At 45.9% G+C, this 5,477-nt stretch overlaps 1 protein-coding gene and 1 long non-coding RNA gene across 2 annotated transcripts in view; one reads left to right on the top strand and one right to left on the bottom strand.

Annotated features, from left to right (window-relative positions):
• The window catches only part of SLFN5 (schlafen family member 5), a 13,868-nt gene extending 10,926 nt beyond the window's left edge, over positions 1-2,942 (bottom strand). Inside the window, exon 1 of the mRNA XM_084863438.1 lies at positions 2,715-2,942. The gene's annotated coding sequence lies outside the window, so the exon portion shown is untranslated. The remainder of the gene's footprint in view (positions 1-2,714) is intronic.
• Positions 1-5,477, top strand: part of LOC311611449 — a 38,817-nt gene that overhangs the window by 16,829 nt on the left and 16,511 nt on the right. The window lies entirely within an intron of this gene.

The following is a 5,477-nucleotide window of genomic DNA, read 5'->3' as shown; positions in this document are numbered from 1 at the left end:
GAAGCACTGCAAAAATAAATATACATAGATAAGAGCTGCAATGCAACGGAAAAGATTTCATGGTCAAAATATCTTCACTATTCATTGTTACTCTTGGTACTCGGTCACGGGTTCGATTCCCAGTCAGGGCACATCCCCGGGTTGTGAGCTTGATCCCCAAGAGGGAGTGTGCAGCCAGCTGATTGATGTTGATGATGAGAGAGAAACATCAACATTCCTATCTCTCTCTCCCTCTTCTTTCCTCTCTCTCTCTCTAAAACCAATAAAAATATATTCTTTAAAAAGAATAATGAGCCGAAACTGGTTTGGCTCAATAGATAGAGTGTTGGCTTGGGGACTGAAAGGCCCCGGGTTCGATTCCGGTCAAGGGCATGTACCTTGGTTGTGGGCACATCCCCAGTAGGGGGTGTGCAGGAGGCAGCTGATCGATGACTCTCTCTCATTGATGTTTCTAACTCTCTATCCCTCTCTCTTCCTCTCTGTACAAAATCAATAAAATATATTATTAAAAAAAAAGAATAATGAGACATCACTCCACATCTACTTGGATAGTAGTAATAATAGTAGTAGTAGTTAAAAACAACAACAACAAGACTTGGGGAGGATGTAGAAGAAGCATGTCAAACTCGCAGGCCGGCAGGCTGCACACCTCATTTATAAATATATACTTTTTAAACTTAAATCTCTCTTAAAATTAGAGTACTGGCATTCACTGATTTCAAGCCTTTTTTATAGAATTACAGTAACCAAGATAGTATAGAATTGGTATAAAGATGAAAAAATTTGTCCATGAAATAAAATATGGCATCATATATATATAAACAACGAAGATGCAAAGTGGGGAAAATATAATGTTTTCAACAAGTAGCACTAGAACAGTTGGATACCCACCTACAAAAGAAATGAACTTCAATTCGTAATTCACACCATTTACAAAAGTACTCAAAGATGTCTTAGACCAACATGTAAAGCCTAAACCCTGTGGAAATACATGAAGACTGCCCAAAGGAGACCATGCAGAGAGTATTAATTCATCTCACTGTATTTAGGAAAAGAGCCATGGTCACTTGTGGTGGCAAAGGAACGCTTTCTAGTTTAAAAGGGGGAAGGCTCGGGAAGGCTGTTTTTTGTTGTTGGCTTTTGTGTGTGTGTTTTAAAATAATTCCTTATTGTTGAAGAATTTTTTACTTTATCCCCCCAGTAACCCCCTCCAGCCCTCTCCTGCGCCCCCTCCCGCCCCCCTGTCTGTGTCCACGGGCCATGCATATATGCATACAAAGTCCTCCACCCACCCACTCCCCCCGCCTTCCCTCCGAGATTTCAAATTCTGTTCCACGCTTCCACGTGCTCTGCTGGGAGCGTATCTGTGATGGGATTGGTTTCTCTTTCCCCACCAGGGCAGGCAGAGCCTCGCCTCTTCCCCCCTTAGCCCCCGCACCCATTTCCTCCGAGAGACTTGGCTCTGAGGTCAGGACGGGTGCAGAAGAACCCGCAGGAGCCAAGCAGCGGTCCCGCCGTCCAGCATCCCCTCCCTACACACCAGTCCCGAGGACTCCTTTCTGGCTCCTAGACAGCCATGTGCAAAAGCGGACCAGAGCCGCTTGGTTAGAGCTTCTTTTTACCCCAAGGTTTCGGGTTCCATCCCCCCCACCCCAATCAGGGCACACACGAGAACCCGCCCCTGGGGGTGAGTGGTGGGAGGAGAATCAATCAGTGAAAGCAGAACTGAGCGGAACAACAGGTCAACGTCCCTCTTTCCTCTCTGTCTCTCAAACCAATTTTTACAAAAGATTTACAAATCTAATAAATTTTAAAAATTATGTATAGTATTATTTTATTCTTTGGCATATTTCTCATTGGAGTGATTTTTTTTTTTTTAGTAGATTGCTGTCGTTGTTTAAAAGGTCATGACATTTTTCACCAGGATTTGTTAAATTATATTTCACACACAAAATGGCTTTCAAAGCCTCACTTAATTGTGATTTTTCTGGTGTCCACAGTATTTACCGTAGGAAGAAAAAACAAAACACCCGCGTTCAGTCGCAGCATTTGGTTCCTGGTAAGGACAGCGCGTATTCCACAATTCTAACAGCTGATCAACCAACTCGATAATCAGTTCTCCGCAATGATTTGTTATTATTAAAGCTTAACATTATAACATTAACAAAAATAACATAAAACTCATATCCTGGCTAAATAGCCACATGGCCGCCGAAAAACCGTATATTCCCTTCCCGTTCTCCCGCCGATCCCTAGCTTGTCTTCATTCTTTCCAAAAACCAGGACTTTTTTTTAAAACGGACTCCGGACGCGGAACAGATTGTTAAGAATCGGGACTGTCCCGCCAAAAGCGGGAAGTCTGGTCACCTTAGTGTTTTCCAAACTTTTGACATCTGTGTACCCCTTCTATAATTTCCGTAACGCTGAGTCCCCCTCGCCCGCATGAGAACGTAGAATTAGGCGCAGCTCAGCACGGTGCAGTGCATATCCCCACCAAACTCCGGTGCAACGCGTACCCCCACCAGACTCTTCCCGTTCCCCTGGGGGGACGCGAACCACACTTTGGGAAACACTGCCAGGGCCCACAAACCCAGGCTCCGGGCCGGAGAGGGGCTCCCGGGATGGGCCCCAGGCCCAGGGCTGCACCTGCGCGAACCTGGGGAGGGGAACCGAGTTTTGGGGGGACCTGCGCCAAGGGTCGGGGGACTCCTTACCGTCAAGGTTCCTCCTCTGCAGCGCGCCTCCCTCCGGAGAAAGCGATGGGGCGCCCCAAGTCCAGAGCCTTGGCCTTGACCCTCAGGGCCAGGTCCTCAAATCACCTGGGATCGGGGACACTCCACGGGGCGGGCACAGGAGGCAGAGGACAGCCCAGGGGGTTCGCTCTGTGGACCCGGAGCCCCACTTCTGCACGTTCAGCCTCCTCGGGATCTTTGGAGGGGTACCTGCGGGGTGTTTATTGGTTTCGCATTAGTGGGGGGCGGTACTCGCCCCCTCCAGGGAGGGATTTTCCGGTGCAATCCCCTCCTCCTCTCGCCCTGCCCGGAAGCCCCAGCTGCCCGCGGCCGGCAGGTCGCTCCCCGCAACGCCTCCAGCCTGGTTTGGGGCTGGAAGTGCGGGATCAGTCGCCTGGTTTACCCACTTTTTCTTTTCTTTTGTTTTCTTTCATTGGTAACCCTATGCTGTTACTATTTGAATTTTTTGAAATACTGGGGAAATTTTTTTAAAGGGAGTGAAACATAGATTTACCACCCAAAGACTGTATCCATCTGGCCTGTATCTCTTTTAAAAAAATTTTCTTTTTCAGAGCAGGCATTAAATAATAGTGCATTTAAAAATATTTATTGTTCCTGTCTATAGCAGAGGAAAATGTAAAATATCACAGCAGAGTTATCTCTGGTTTCTTTTTCACACATTGCGCAAGCGTGAGAGGGAGAAACAAAACCACAAAAATGCAGACTCGCCAAAACCGGTTTGGCGCAGCGGTAGAGCGTTGGTCTGCGGACTGAAAGGTCTCGGGTTTGATTCCGGTCAAGGGCATGTACATTGGTTGCGGGCACATCCCCAGTAGGGGGTGTGCAAGAGGCAGCTGGTCCATGTTTCTCTCTCATCCACGTGTTTCTAGCTCTCTATCTCTCTCCCTTCCTCTCTGTTAAAAAATCAATAAAATATATATTTTTTTTAAATGCAGACTCATTGTCTGTGAAGAAGGGCTCAGGGCTTCCAAGGGCAGTAGAGATGAGAACACCAAGAGAGAAACCTGCATCTGCAGATGCTGGCGCAGCCACAGGAGGGGGGCGTCTCTGTGGTGAGGGGCTTACAGACCCCAGAAGGAAAAGCAATGGCTGCTTGTTAGGAACAACCAGACTGAAGGGCTTTTGGAATTTTCTTATCCCTGGGTAGATGGCAGAACTGGCAAAAGAGGCAGGATAGCTTTGAAATCACTCGTCAGGGCTGGAAAGCATCTGTGAGAGAGAAACAGCTCTGCCACTGCCAGCATTTAGCCTCTTCAAAGAGGAAAACTACACCAGCCCTCATAACGGTTCGTTATAAAACTCCACGTTATATTTACTGAGAATCAGGGAAACGTTGGTGCCCCAAGCATGGCCCAGGTCCTATTGCCAAACTATACTCCCGCAGGAGACAATTAACCCCGGGAAGGAGGGGGAGAAACTGGATATAAGGCCTGCCTGGGTAGGTCAGTTGGTCAAAGTGGTATCTGATAGGTTATGGGTTTGATCCCCAGTCAGGGCACATACAAGAATCAACCAACGGCCTGGCTGGTGTGGCTCAGTGTTGGAGCATCGACCTATGAACCAGGAGGTCATGGTTCAATTCCCGGTCAGGGCACATGGCTGGGTCATGGCTCAATCCCCAGTCTGGGGCCTGCAGGAGGCAGCTGATCAATGATTCTCTCTTCATTGCTGTTTCTCTCTTTCTCTTCCTCTCTGAAATCAAAATTAATCAACCAATGAATGCATGAATAAGTGGAACAATAAATGGATGTTTTCCTCTCTCTCACTCAAAATCCATCAATAAATATATATTTTTTATTTTTTAATATAATTTATTGATTTTTCACAGAGAGGAAGAGAGAGGGATAGAGTGTTAGAAACATTGATGAGAGAGAATCAGCTGCCTCTTGCACACCCCTACTGGGGATGTGCCCGCAAACAATGTACATGCCCTTGACTGGAATCGAACCCGGGACCTTTCCGTCCGCAGGCCAACGCTCTATCCACTGAGCCAAACCGGTCCCGGCTAAATATATTTTTTAAAGTTAAACCCTGGCTATATGGAAAGGGGGAGCCCAGTAGGACAGCTGAGGAGTGGGCCTACAGACCCCACAAGTCAGGATCCAAAGGAAGAGGGCTAAGGGGAATATATCCAGAAGATACAAAATTATTGCTGATGGTAATGTGTATAATTAACAACAAGTTTTCTTGCCTGAGGCAGAGAATTTGGAAGTTAGTTAGTGTTAGATAGATAGAAAACTAAACAAGCATAAAGTCAGATGATTATAAATCCTGAGTCAAGCAGAAAAGTGTACAGGAAATGATTTGTACTCACAATGTATGATCTAACACAGCTGTGGTTAGAGAGTCATAACAAGATAAACATTGAATATTGTTCTAACCCAAAATGGTGCAATCATATTGGCAGGATGTGCATAGTGGTAGATAGAGAGGAAGATTTGAGAGATAAAAATAAAAAGAAAAAGAACTAGAACTATTTGACTCCATTAGGAAGAGCAAAATAAGAATAACCATAAGCCCTGGCCGTGTAGCTCAGTTGGTTGGGCATCATCTTGTGTACTGAAAGGTTGTGGGTTTGATTCCTGGTCAGGCTACATGCCCCAAGCTGATCAAGAATTCTCTCTCGTCATTGATGTTTCTATCTCTTCCTCTCCCTTTCTCTCTGAAATCAATAAAAATATGTTTTTAAAAAAGACACTCATCACTATTTTTTACTTTTATTTT

This window comes from Pipistrellus hanaki, assembly GCF_964339955.1.
Source record: "Pipistrellus hanaki genome assembly, chromosome: 16".
NCBI classification, from domain to species: domain Eukaryota; kingdom Metazoa; phylum Chordata; class Mammalia; order Chiroptera; family Vespertilionidae; genus Pipistrellus; species Pipistrellus hanaki.
The sequence above is the reverse complement of the archived record's forward strand: the minus strand, read 5'-3'. Positions and strand labels throughout refer to the sequence as shown.